The following is a 15,429-nucleotide window of genomic DNA, read 5'->3' as shown; positions in this document are numbered from 1 at the left end:
CCATACTTTTTTGTACACTTTAGTGGAAAAAAATGAAAATTTCATCACAGGACAACTAAAAATGTTTACATCAGATAGTGCCAAAAATTTACATACTGGTTCTAAACTACCTTATCTCTCATATGTGCCATGGTTTTTAAAACATGCTCCTGTGTGATGATATTATTTTTTTTAAAGATTGCACTAAATATCAACATTATTGGGTGTTACATTGCATAACAATAATATTTCCCATTATCAGTATTATAAATCCATGGCATAAATGAATCTCTTAACTATAATGAACAAACTGTGAAAATTTCAAGTCAAAAGCAGGTGTTTAACTAAAATTACAATGTTTTGAACTTCTGAAAAATTGTAAAACCTAAAAATCAAGTAAGTAAGTTTTAAAATTATTTTTATAGTTTTAGACAATTACAAGTTGAACAAACGCATCAAAAACCCCCAGCTTCATATCCCAGTTGTTCCTTTTGGTTTCAATATCAAGATACCCTTTTTTTATTGTTCTTAAAGTTTTCCTACGCTCTTTAACAGGTTGACGAGATTTGTGTTCCATACGTGTTATTCGAAGAATATCTTGTTTCTGAGTTTTAGCGGCTGTTACAAAACCATCACATCCAAATGATGATAAAACTTCTCAATACCATTTCCTCCATCATTAAAATGTAAGACTGCAGAGTATACTGCCATTTCAAAAACCTCTCTGGTAACAAAAACTGATTTTGGACACTTTTGTCACACTAATGAATTAAAACATTCATTAGCATTTTGAGTTTCCCCATGGAGACATTTTAATAACAAGGTATCAGCAGATAAATCAAAGAAAATAGGCTTAATTATATCATGAATCCACTTTGGTAGTGATATTTTGTTTTTATAGAAAGAAGTTCCTTTGATTTTATCATATTGCCATTTACACCATGTGTTTTCAGACCGTGGGCAAAATGAATGTCTAAAGTTTTGATCCGGAAACTCCGAGTGAAAAAGAACAGCAAAAACTGCTTTCTTCATAGCATAGACATTACTTAAATTTTTTCTTATGGCAAGACCATAATAATTTTGCATACTGTTTATAGCAGTCAATTTATTTTTACCATGAATTGGGGATTGGGGTCTTCGTACTTTTATATGACTGAACAATACTGCGCAATCGTGATCCCATTCGCTTTTGAGCATGTCCTACACATTCAAGTTTTTCTGGTGTTATATTGTAAGACTTGTATGGCTGAGAGTCAATAACTTCTTTATAAGAACTTGAATCGCCATCTCCAAGATATCTATCATAAATGATGTTATAATTTTCAATGGAACGACTGAAAATGTTTATCGCACCAACACTTTCCATAGAACGAGAAGATTTTAAATAATTGATTGAACAACTATGAGATAGTTTCCAAGTTTTATATTTCAAAGAATCTTTACGACTCTCTCACATTTTACATCCCCGACAAAACTTAGAAAGTACTTCTACATCAACACATTTGTCTGCAATGATTCCAGACACGTAACCATTTAATGAAACATATCCTCTTTTTTGCCAAGCACCATCAATTTTAATACATCTTCTTATTGGTTCATTATTAAAGTCTATTTCCTTACAAGCTGCATTTTTCATGGATACAATGGCTAGATTTTTATACTCCTTTGCAACTTTTTTTTGTAAGTAATTAAATGAATTGTTTATCATACTAAATATATTCATGCATTTTGTAAATTTCTCCATTCCACTGAAACCTTTTCCTATCTCACGAAAAGCAACAACAGCACGTAGGCTTGCTTCAAACACAGTTTTTTCTTGAGACTTATCTGTAGTTGAATACTTCACTGATGTGTATGAAGACTAATTCCAATCACAACAAGTACAATTAATTTTGAATAAATGACAAAAACCCTTTCGAGATGTTAGGTTATCTGTTAACGTTATTGTACTGTTACACTCAAGGCATTTTAGAAGTGATACTAGATTCTTTAAATTCCAAAAGTTTACAATACATAAATAATTTTCATTGTTATTAATACTTTTGTTTGTGTCATTGCATTGATATTTTTTTCCAACTAATTTTCTTCCACTTGAAGAGGCTACCTCGTGTTGAACAGACACAACATTCTGCTTTTTTGCTTTTGTGAATTGATTTCCATAAAATTTTTTCTTTTTTAAACGCACAAAGTTCTGTTTGTTAAAAAGTTTCACAATCTCCATATTCCTAGCATGAAACGTTTGTACAACAAATATATATTAAGCTGAGATGAAACTCAAAGCGGCAGTCCCTAAAATGCAGAGATTTTTTAAAATTGAATATCACACCCGCAGATAGACTTTTCCTCATGTAAATTGAATTCTGAGTCAAATGGCGACACGCGGAATGTCGCCCGACCAATACCTGCTGAGTTATTAAACAAAAACCCGATCAAAATGCATAAAAACCGTTTTTACAACAGCAGCAATGCATTTTCACACCCGCGGAGTAAGCTAAATCGATTCGAAATTAAATTTTCTATTAGAAAAGGTTTATTTTACGACTACTGCATTAAATCCAGTTAAGATATCAGTTATAATCTAAAGGGCGTAAAGTAATGTTGGGTTTTCCCCGCATTTATATCGAAATGAAACAAGGAAACGTTCTATATCTTCGCAGATAAACTTTTTCTTATGTAGAATTGAATTCTGAGTTTGAATTCCGATCAAAATGCTTAAAATAAAAAAAAATCCAATTATGCAAATAAAATAAAAAAATTAATATATATATATTCTCGGCTGACGATATCTTAAGCTGACCAATGTCCTCCTATTTAAGAAGGAGAGTTCGCGCCAAATGTAATTAAAATTTATATTTTCATGGCCCTCTCCTACAAAAATAGAAGGACACTGATCACCTTTTATTTATACTTTAGAAAAATATGGGAAAGCGTAGATATAATTAGGTTTACAATAAATAATATTTTATTATTACTACATATGAAGGATAGGTAAAACGAAATATTTTTATCCAGTTCTCTGTTTATCTAAATAAATTGTTTATAAAGCTAATTTGTTAAATAGAAGCGCTGCAATGTCCTTTTTTTGAACAAAAGCTTTTCATTCATAAAAAGTTATTAACTGAAATTTTTTTTCCCAAGTCATTAAAAAACTTAACGTAACAAAACAGAAAATGGTTAAAATTAGTGCGCTTAAATTTGGCGCCAATACAGTCTTGAACGTATTTGAATAGATCTGCTTAAAAAAAATTTAGGTTTTTTCTGAAAATATCATTTTCAACCATTTTATATCTGAGGATTTTTGGTTGAGTTTTTAATTTAAAAAAGGTGTAAACCTAAAGAAAATGACAACTAATGTTGAAGAAAACCTCGTTCGTACTGAGAAAGTAAAAAATTTTGTTTTAGATAAAATAAATCAGCCACTTAGTTTTCAGTTTGTTATGCAAATATTTGATAAAATAAGAACTGACAGTTTAAATTGCGATATCATTGAATCAGCGCCAATCAAACCTCACGCAGGAGAAATTTACATCTAAAAACAGAAAAGTGAACTTGATGATGATTATTTATGCGATCTTTATCGATTTCGAAACACTGGGAGAATGAAAAACCAACAACTTGGTATAACAAAAACATATTCTAAAAATCAAATTGGCAAAACAAATGAATGCAACAACGATTTTCAAAAACAAGTTTTTGTAAGCAACATGCCTTTTGTGATAATTCACTATTTTGGAGATCATCGCGCTTCTGTTTTAATTCCTCACGGAAATAGCAATTGTGACAGACCGTTTATCCGTTCAACAACAACTCTAAAAAATCTTATGAAGGCAAATGCTTTGGATATTGAACCACAAAAATTGTATGAAAATTTTTTAACTCTATCAAAAAAAGACTATATCCTAAAAAATACTCCCTATTCTTTTATTGATGCTGAAGCATCGGTTTCACGACGCAACACTAAGCAAACCGAAAATATCAAATACAACGAAGTGAAAAAACGGAGAATTACAAATGATGAAATTTACGGAGTCCAAGAGCTAGCCAATCAAGATTTATATGATTTCATCCATCACTTTGCTATTCATCGTGACTTGATGTTAATTATGGCTCATCCAAAAGCTTTGGAGCTCGCTAATAAACTGATGAAAGAAAGCAGTGCCAATCCGTCATTAAAACAAATGTTATCTTATGATACAACTTTTAATTTAGGGGACTTTTATGCTTCAATTTTAGTTATGAGAAACACTGATTTTGTAAAAGAACCAATATTTCCGGTGATGTTTGTAATACACGATAGAAAGCATGAAATAACACACGATATGGTTTGGTCAAATTTTATATATCGTCTTTTGTTACTGGATAAATTTGGAAAGAACATTCCAATTTTAATAGATCGCGAAAAATCAATCGTAAATTCAATAATGAAAAACTCAAATATTTCATCGAACATAATATTTTGCAGAAATCATGTTCTTCAAGACGTAAAAAGGTATATCAGCACAGTAAAAGGTTATAAAGATGATAACAAAGTGTACATAACAAACGTTGAGGAACTATTCGAAAGTAATAATTTTGACCGCGATTATGAAAGATTGAAACTGAAATGGTCAGCAATTTTTCTTAAATATTTTGACAAACATTTGAAAAATGACATTAAAATGCATTGCAATAAATCAATATATGACAGATTTTCAGCTTTCAATAATGTAAATCCAACAAATATTATTGCAGAACGTTTGAATAGAATGATTAAAGACCATCAAAAATATAAAGAGCTTCGATAAGATTCTATGGTATTATCGTTATATAAACTTCAAATTTATTTTCTTAACGAATTTAATCGTGGCTACAAAAATCTAGAAAACTTCAAAATGGTTGACCAAAATCTCACCAAAAAGTTATCAGAAATAAGTGATTTAGAATTTACTCCATTAGATGATATCTTAGAAAGTATAAGTAAAAATCAAATGAAACCGATTCAGATTCGCATTAGTATATCATTCAGACAATCTGCTAACACGTTGGCATCAATAGTTTTAAAAAAAGATTTAGCTGCGTATGAACCGAAAAATGATTGTTATACAGTAAAAAGCGCAATTGATGGCAAAAAACATCTTGTAAATTATAACGGTAATACTAAAGGATATACTTGTACATGCCCTGCTAGAAAAAACTGTTATCATATAATATCAGTAAAGTCATTACCAAACGCACCCCCAGATATATCAAAGCCAACATACCGCTTAAGCAAATTAAGAAAAAACAATAACCATGAAACTAGAAGTGGCAGAAAAAAACCGAGACCAAAAGACAGAGAACTAAGTATTATAGCTGCTGACAATTCCTTAGAAGTATCTAAACATTTGCCTCCGAAACATTCGACACCAAACAAAACAAAGTTAAACACGGCGGAAAATACTTTTACTTTGTTGGCAACTTTAGATAAATTCAAAAACAATACAAGCATAGAAGTTTCTACCGAGAATTTGAGTAGCATAGATGATAAAAACAATAAAAGCCTTGAAGAAAAAACAGTTACAACTTTTATAGCAGATTTTAGTAATTTGCCACAACTGGTTCCCTCAGCTGAAGAGTTAAATGAACCGTCGCTGAATGAAAATGAACCCTTAACATCAAACGTAATTGATCAAGTATGTTTGTTGTTCTTAAAAATCGTTTGAGAAAGAAAATCAAATATTTTACTTAGATTATTTTAATTATCGTTATTTAGTAAATGGAAACATTCAAACATTCAACTTTCAAAATTTATGCACCAACATGACGTATTTAACAAAGACTTTATTTTGGTGAATATAAATACAGATATAGAAAAAGGCAATCATTGGATATTAGGAGTGATTTCATTAAACAACAATTATATCTGCATTTTTGATTCACTACGACTAAACAATAACAGACGAGAGCACTTTGTAGAATTAAAGAAAATAACTCAAATTTCATCAACCCTTGCTCAATCTAAATTAGACATGAGTAAATTTAAATTCTATTACAGTTTAGATTGCGAACAACAAAATAATAGTTTTGATTATATTGTGGGCTTATCAAATAATAAAAGGTCAAAAAGAATATGTGCCTATAGCAGAAGCAAGAAAGTTTATAAGGTATATCTACAGTCTTGGAGAGATCTCAATTACGTTTGATCGAAAAAAAGTACTAGAGAAGCAAATATTAAATCTTATTGTAAAAACTCAAAACAAGTTAAAAGAAAGCATTTGTATAACAAAGAGTATAGGTATATTTGACATGGTGATGTCAAATATACACCAACAAAACAAAGATTGGACAATCATTCGCTCCAACATTTATTATGTGTACTATGCAGAAAATGGTATCACGATGGCTGCGAAAAAAACAGTAGCAAAACTTACTTCAAATGTTCATTGTGTTTAAAGGCGTAGTATACATAAAAACTAACTATGACGCAAATAGAAAGTTCATAAAAACTAACTATGACGCTAATAGAAATTCTAAGTTATAGTTGTTTCTTACATAAAAAAACATTCTTACATTAAAAACAAACTTATTATAAAAACAGTTTTGTTACGATTATTATACTTATTTAAATTTTTGTTAAATTGTTTTATTGATTTTTGTTAGGGTTTCCGTATAACAACTACGCAGACATTCTGCGTAATGGCACTTATCTTAGAAAATAATTTGAATCAGTGTACTCAGCGGGTTCTTTGTCATTGTTGTAAAAACCGTTTTATTGCATATTATTCGGGTTTTTGCTTGATAGCTATGCACTTTAATTTCGAATTTAAATTCAATTTAACACATTCATATAAAAGTTATAAAAACCTATTTGAAAAACTTAAGAAACAAGGTAAAAATAAATTATTATTCAAATCTTTTACAAAATAAGATTGGTAATAATAAAAAAACTTGGGATGTTATAAAAGCAGTAATAGGAAAGAAAAAGATTGATCTAGGTAATATCCTGCCAACCATTCAAATACTGATAACAAAAACATTGTTATTAATGAAAAGATTGCTGAAAGCTTTAACAAGTATTTTACAAACATCAGAAACACACTAGGTAATAAAATAACTCAAAGTAAAAAAATATTTAAATCATATTTAAAAGAAGTTTGTAATGGACTTATCTTCTGATGAGCTTCGAAACGCATTTAAAACAATACAATCAAATAAGAGTCCGGGCCTTGATGACATTAGCTCTCAGGTGGTTAAAGAAATTTATGATGTTATTGAATATCTCCTATTGTACATCTTTAATCTCTCATTAAAAAGTGGAGTTTTTCCTGAACACTTAAAATTAGCACGCGTAGTTCCGATATATAAAAGCGAAGATAACTCTACTTTAACAAACTATAGGCCTATCTCCATACTTTCATGCTTCTCGAAAGTACTAGACCATTCAACTGAACATGCAGTAATAAAGCTAGTTAACAAAATTTTGAATGGGTTTGACAAAAATCAATATACACTTGGAGTATTTATCGATTTGTTAAAGGCGTTCGATACAGTAGATCACGAAATCCTCCTATACAAACTTAGTAATTATGGTATAAAAATAAAAATCTAAAATGGTTTAGTTGCAATCTGAACAATCGGAAACAAGCTTTATATTACAATAACACTTACACTTCCATTGAAACCATTACTTGTGGCGTTCTCCAGGGATCTATTCTAGGTCCTTTGCTTTTTCTTGTCCATATTAACGACATATTTTTATCTTCTCGTATACTGAATTTTATTCATTTTGCTGATGACACCAAAGCTTTCTACATCCACTAAAATATTAAAACTATTTTTAACACAGTAAATTAGGAGCTTGAAGAGCTAAGCGATTGGTTGAAGGCCAACAAACTTTCCTTGAACATTGAAAAAAGCAAATACATTCTTTTCACAAAACCATCAAAGTCAGACACGTTACCTTTAAAACTCCCGGATATTTTAGATGACAAAACAAAGCAAAATTAAAAAGAGCATTTTCTGTGAAGTTTCTAGGAGTCATTCTAGATGAACATATTAGCTGGAGAGAGCATATCAAGTTGTTAGAAAATAAAATATCTAAAAGCATTGGAACTATGCATAAAACTGAGTATATTTTAAACAAAGTATGTCTAAAAAGTTTATACTTTGCATTTGTTCATAGCTACATTAGCTACTGCAATGTTGCCTGGGCAAGTACTTACCAATCAAAACTAGCCTTAGTCTATAAAAAACAAAAGCAAGCATGCCGCATATTCACGACTGGATAATCACCATTCGACTCAGAATTCAATTCTACATAAGAAAAAGTCTATCTGCGAAGATATAGAACGTTTATTTGTTTCATTTCGATATAAATGCGAGGAAAACCCAACATTACTTTACGCCCTTTAGATTATAACTGATATCTTAAGAAAAAGTCTATCCGCGGGTGTGATATTCAATTTTAAAAAATCATTGCATTTTAGGGACTACCACTCAAAGCAACTCAAAGAACAGCTGAAAGCCTTATTTTTAATCTTAAAAAATGTGCTTTTGTTACTTGAAAGCATGACTAAAAGTGTTCATAATTTGCATAACAAATAAAGCAAAGTATACATAACATTCATATTTCAAAAAATATAATTTAAATGAGTTAAGGATAGGGTGATATAAATAATTTTTTGGTTGCCAGTATGTTGCTATGTGCGTTGCTATGCGTTTTAAAAATACATTGTACAAGATTTTGTTTAATAAGAAAAAACTAAAATATATTTTAAACTTTTTTTTTCACAATAAGAAAGCTGAATAAATTTTGTACAAAAATCATCCAACATAGAAAAAACGATTTTTTTTTTGAATTTTGTGCCTTTTTTTATAGGTGAACCACCTTAAATGTGACTGCCGTTTTTTCCCTCGTACTCTTCATATGTATTCGCCTATTGTTTGAAAAAAAGTCTGAAAACCATATTTTAAAGTTATAACAATTTTTTTTGTTGTCTCCAACGTTATGCATCAAAATAGAATTTTATTGAGAAATATGACAAATTTTAAATTAATTATTTTTCTTTTGCAACACAGATGCACCCCATATTTCTTACATAAAGTTTAAGCATACCCTTTGCATTTAGGAAATTTACATCTGACTTGTATATCAGTTCTAGTTATCCAATGCCCTACTTGATCTAGTCGAACTTCCTTAGGTGGCGCAAACTGAGATAATCCACTTTTTTTTTTGGGGTCCATCATCAATGTACTATTGCTAGGATGACCTATTTTTATGGTTTTTCCTAGTTCAACTTTCAATTCTTGACAATTCTTTCCAAAACTTCAATGAATCTTCAAAAATGTCAAATTTTCGAAACTCAAAAAAATTACATTTTTTTAGTTTCGAAAATTTCTTGGTAATTTTCGTCAGAATTTAATACTCTATTATAAAGAATCCATGAATTTGCTAACGTCATGTCAATAAAATGATAAAAAGCATATACTTGCATATTGCTTTTTAATATAACTTTGTGTCTAGCAAATATTGTGTCATCAAATCAATATCTCCCATGTGACGGTTGTTCTCTTTGGTCAGGGTAACAAAACTTTTTTTGCCATATCTAATAACATCTGTCCAACAACATCTGAAACTTCATTGGTGTCTAATGACATTAAAATTAAATGAATATTATTGATGTACTTACATCTTTTAAATTATCAAAATGTGATAACATCTGTGCAACTACATCTGTAGACTTTAAGGTTAAGCTATTTTAAAGATGAATTAACTAATAATGTATTATTTTAACCAAATGTAGTTACATATAGAATTTTTTTCAAGTGTAATTACATCTGGAGAAAATTCTTCCAGATTTTTTGGGACTCGAAGAAAAATTACCAGATGTAGTTACATCTTCTAAAGATATTGCTTAGGGTCGTTGAATTTTCGGATGATATTGGGCAGATGTTATTAGAGCAAAAGAAAAATACAGATGATCTTGGACAAAAGTGTACAGATAATCTTGGACTTTTCCACAGATATTGTTGGACAGATGTAGTAATTTTTGCCGATCTCTTTTATAGCAAATAGACAGCTAATGTCTATCTTTTACTTTTTTTTTTTTTTTTGTCAAAGCGGTTAATGGTAGTCAATGATCAATCAGGTATTCTATTGCAACGTATAGTCCCTAAGCTTAATATGCCTTTTTTTAACTAGATATGCTAATAGATCTGAACAGGTATAGTAATTATCAAAGTTCAAACTGTCATTTTGATTTGCTAAGAATATGGTAGATAATCTGATTACAACATTTGCAGAAGCTCCAAGATATCGTTGATCTACCTCTGTTCTTTTGTTTTCTTGATTAGAATAAACTTCAAATTTATAAGCAAATCCATTAACACCACAAAGTACAAATAATTAAAAACCCCTTTTGAATGGTTTTATTGAAACATACTGCTTCAAAAAATGACTAACTTTTGTGGATCATTTATTGATAACTGAGCTTCCTAAGGAACCATAACAACCATAGAACTTTTTACGTTTAGATGATTAATAAGTGGTCTAATTTTGTGTAGTCATCATGTGAAGAATTTTCTTGAGGTAAATGTTTAGTGTTATCATTGAAATAAACAAACTGGCAAATTTTCTCAAATTTATTAACTGTCATACAGTTTACAACACTTTTAATTTCAAACTTTGGGGACCAATATGATCGCTGATTAAGTTCTTGTTTTTCCACAATATCTGCATTTTTTTTTTTTTTTGCTAACTTTTTTGATTTACATTGAGACACACAATTTAGATTGAGATACACGTTTTCAGTTTTTCTCATTATCTTCATTGTGCTCATGCTCATCTTCATCGTCCTCATTTTCATTTATTTTTTTGTAGACCTTCATTAAATGAATAGTCGGGATCTATAAAACAGTCCACATCGGAAACTCATCATCTTCACTAATTTCACTTAAATGGTCAATGAAGTATTATAAATCCTCCTCACATAACAGCCCCATTTTACTTTTGTTTGGCATAATTTTAGCTAAAAAATATTTCAAAAAAATATTTTGACTTCTTATTTATATAGTGTGTGTTGAATAAATTCACACACACTATATAAATAAGACAGCATACATTTAACACTATTCATAGAGAGAGAGAGAGAGAGAGAGAGAGAGAGAGAGAGAGAGAGAGAGAGAGAGAGAGAGAGAGAGAGTAAAAAAAGATAATATAACAAAGACTAGAGTGTTTAAAGTAGCATTTCTGCAACATACAAACTTAATAATATTACTCTCTATAACATTAAATTTATAACAAAAAAATAAGTTTTAAAAGAAACACCGACCTTTAGAAAAGCGAAAATAAATTTATTTGTGTATTGTTGAACGCACTATTTACTTTAAAAATCATTTGAAGATCGAATAAAATAGTAAACTCGGCAAAATGTGATGCGACAAACTAAAACCACTTTCGCGCAGTGGTTTTAAAAATATTATAAAAATAATTATGAGCACATTTTAGTATATCCATTTATCAATACGACAACATCATATAAACTAATTATAAAAACGTTGTAGATGTGATAAGTATGTCACATTTCTGCAACACTTTGCATATAAGGGTTAGTCAATACATTTATTATCATATATAAGGCAGTGGGTTTGTAAAAACTCTTTTTTTTCTTGTTTTTTGCAATTTTCTCTGCAAACTATAAGTTATTAGTAATACTTCCAAGCATTTCCAGAATTTTTTTCTTAAAAGTTACAGCTAAGGTTTTGACTTCAATGATGCGTAAAAATCACAAGCCATTTGCTCCGTATTTGTTCATTTATTTTTCGTATTTTTAGGCGTACAATAGGTACCCACGGTCGTTTACTAGCGTTATGTTTAGATGCGCATGTGCAAGAAGTTTTAAGAAATTTCAGAGATTTTAAAATGGCTCCGGTTCTTAGCTACATAATCTTTTTTATATAGCAACTGTTATTTTTAGTTTATTTTTGTAAAAATTAGTGTTGCAACCATATTACTGATCTAAATCAATAAATAAATGCCTTTTTTGTATTAGTAAATAAATAAATACGCTGAATTTTTAAATGTTTTAATTTTTATTTTGGCTAAAACTTTTATTTGTAACATTGAGTGATTTATTTATATTTTTGAAATAAATTTTGAGAATTGTGCAAATTAAAAAAAAAATTTTCTTGATTATTGTTATTACTTTCTTTATACTTGACAATTTTTTGGTTGTTGCTTAAATTTTTCTGTAAAAGTGTATTTTAACTCGTTTAGCTTTTTAAGAGCTTAGTTTTTTTAATAACTTTGTACTGGTGTATTTTAATCAATGATGTTATAAAATTAGGGTTATAAAAATAAAGTTAAAACGAGTCTTATAATAGCTTTAGCTTATAATAACTTTTAGCACATGTAAAATACTGCTTACTTACATACAGTTACTTTATATTTCATGTATTAAGAAACATGTTGTTGCTAAAAAGAATTTGCATTGCTATAAGAAATATTATATATATATATATATATATATATATATATATATATATATATATATATATATATAAATATATATATATATATATATATATATATAAATATATATATATATATATATATATATATATATATATATATATATATATATATATATACATATATATATACAAATTAGTAGAAAATCACTTAACAAAAATTTATTTTATTTAACACTGTGTTTCATCAATAAAGACTCATCAGAAATGCATCTTTATTGATAAAACACTTAAATGATAAAACACTTATTGATAAAACACTTAAATGAGATAAATTTTTGTTAAGTGATTTTCTGCTAATTTATTTATTTATTTATTTTTTTGTTCTTTTTATTACAATCTGAAAAAAACTCGTGTTACATGTTAAAATAAATCGTTAAAATATGTTATATAAATATAATTTTAATATAAAGAACGCGGAGACTCGCAGAAGACTACTAGGTCTTGTCATCGAGAACCGCTAGAACGTTACATACAATAAAATAAAGTTACAAGATAAAAACTCTTGACTCGACAAAAATATAAATATCGTTAGTGGTCAAATATATTCAAAACTAAAATATAAAGCTATCTTATGAAGCCATCAAAACCAAGCATTCAAAAATAAAGAAATATGTCATCAATTTTAAAAATTATTTCATTTAGTTTTTTTTTAAATACTGGATAACTCCATTCATGAGTAAAATCAAAATTTTTTAAGACTATTTTGTTCCATAAAAATGCTCCACGGAATGGAATGCAGGATTTGCCGATATTTGTTTTACATTTTGGTTGTCGTATAAAATTATTATTTCGGAGTATATATTTGTTTTTTTCTTTACATGAATATAAATCACTAAAAGAGCTGGACATACATTAATTTTACATTTAAACATAAAACAAAGAACGTTGAAAATATTAACCTCATAAATATTAAGAATGTTCATGTTAAATAAAAGAGGCTTTGCATGAGTAAAGCGATCTTTTAAATTTATAAGACGTGCTACATGCTTCTGTTGACAATGGAGAGGTTTTAACTTACTTTTGTGCGTACTCCCCCACGCGACATTGCCATAACTAATATGACAGTGTATCAAAGAGTAATATATCTTAATTAAAGTATGTCTCATTAAAATACTTCTTGATTTATAAAGAATTCCAATACTTTTGGATATTTTATGGCATAAGTTATATGGTACTTCCACGAAAGATTTTCATCTATAATGATACCTAACAAATTTGTGTACGTTATTCTTTTTATATGAATGTTATCAAGAATAAGCACAGGCATTTTGCATGGTAGAATATGCTTTTTTGAAACTGGATGAAAGAGAATATATTTGGTTTTTTCAATGTTTAGCGAAAGTTTAATTGATTTGAACCAGTCTGGAATTTTTTTCAGTTCAATATTTATATCATGAAACAAATGATTGATGTTTTTGATTGATCTGTTCTGTTAAGAACATTGAGCACTCTATCTGTAGAAAACATTTTAATATTTTTGAAATATATATATATATATATATATATATATATATATATATATATATATATATATGAAGAGAGAGAGAGAAAGAGCATTGTGCAATGTTGCATAAGCAGTTTACATAAGCATATAAGCATAAGCTATGTAATAACTTATGCTTATGTAAACTGCTTATGCAACATAATACATAAGTTTTATTATATTTTAGGAATTAAAAAGAGCAAACAAAACAAGCATTTTTAAGAAACACATCAAAATACATAGTTTACATGAAGTTTAAGTTAATTTGAATTCATATTAAACTAAAAATTAATCGAGTTAAAATGTTAATTGGTTTTTTTACATATACTAAATCTAAAATAGATCTATTTTTTATATATACTGTTTTTTAGATGACTATAATTGTCGTCATATTAGTTGTTCCAATATTTCAACTCTATAATATAATATCCCTATAAAACTAGAAATATTGGCTCAACTATTATGACGACAATTATAGTCTTGTAAAAAATACTTATATATGGTTGGGTTTTATGCTAAAGTTTTATGCTAAGGTGTGTAACGCTGCCAATAACTTCAACTATGAGATGCTACATGTGTGGTGCAACACCAAAAGATTTTAATAATTCGACAATAAAGCCTGTGTTTGGTAACTCAATCACTAACCGACAATTTGTTGCCGATTTACAGTTGGCAGCTAAATACTGCGTGTTGATTATAACCTAATATATTGTCTTAAAGTGACATTGGAAACAATTTCAAGCAAACATAAAATTGATGTCAAAAAATTTAGGGATTATACTGTAAAAACTGCAGATTTATATGTCGAGTTATATCTGTGGTATCCGATGACCCTTACAATCCGTAAAAGCCACGGTTTTACTGTAATAGAGCATACTCTGCTTCCTATTGATCAACTATCCGAAGAAGTAGCTGAAGCGCAAAATAAATATTATTGTCTTTATTGTCAAAACAATGCAAAAAAGTTCATAAGAGATGTGTTTAGATTAGTACTTAGCTCAGATCCTGTTTTAACTTGCATGAGAAAACTACAAAAAAACAATGAACCATTTTTCAAGGAAACCTTGGAGATGCTATTTCTAGCTAATTCCAATGTCATCACTTAGAGATTTTCACTTTCTGCAACAAGTTCTGCAATAATTCAAAAAAAAATTATGTGGATAGTGAGAGAATTTAATACCTAATAATATAACAAGTTTAAAATAAAATAATGTATGTATATATATATATATATATATATATATATATATATATATATATATATATATATATATATATATATATATATATATATATATATATATGAAGACTCCACGGGAAGAAACGACAGGGTCACATTTTGAAAATTTTGACATTTTACACTTTCTAGCTTTATTAATATACTATTATTATACTATTAATAATATACTATTATATTAATATACTTTAAAAATGCACACAGCTTTTCTAAAAGTTCAAAACTTATATAGGTTTAAAAG

Source organism: Hydra vulgaris, chromosome 11, assembly GCF_038396675.1.
Source record: "Hydra vulgaris chromosome 11, alternate assembly HydraT2T_AEP".
In the NCBI taxonomy this organism is placed as follows: Eukaryota; Metazoa; Cnidaria; class Hydrozoa; order Anthoathecata; family Hydridae; genus Hydra; species Hydra vulgaris.
This window is presented reverse-complemented; position numbering follows the sequence as displayed.